We start from the raw sequence: 338 nt of genomic DNA on the forward strand, positions 1-338 counted from the left end.
TGCAATAAACTAAAATGATATTTGCACTTCAAAAATTAATGTAATTTTAAAATTATTTTAAATTTTTTTAGTATTTACATCAATTTTTGAAATATCAATATCATTTCCTGTAATAAAATCATTTTCCTGCAATAAAATGCGAGGGTGTTTAACAAAAATAAATAAAAACCCAGGCGGGAATTGTGAAGAACGATGGAAGTGGTCAGGTTGGTACTCACAAGGCCGGTCCCGAAATAAGTCCCGCAAGTCCTCGGGTTTGGGCAACCAAAAAAAATTTTAAGTAACATATATATGCAATAAAGTTTTCCATACTATCACAAGTCATTGCCATTGATGCG

This window comes from Rhododendron vialii, chromosome 10a (genome assembly GCF_030253575.1).
Source record: "Rhododendron vialii isolate Sample 1 chromosome 10a, ASM3025357v1".
In the NCBI taxonomy this organism is placed as follows: Eukaryota; Viridiplantae; Streptophyta; class Magnoliopsida; order Ericales; family Ericaceae; genus Rhododendron; species Rhododendron vialii.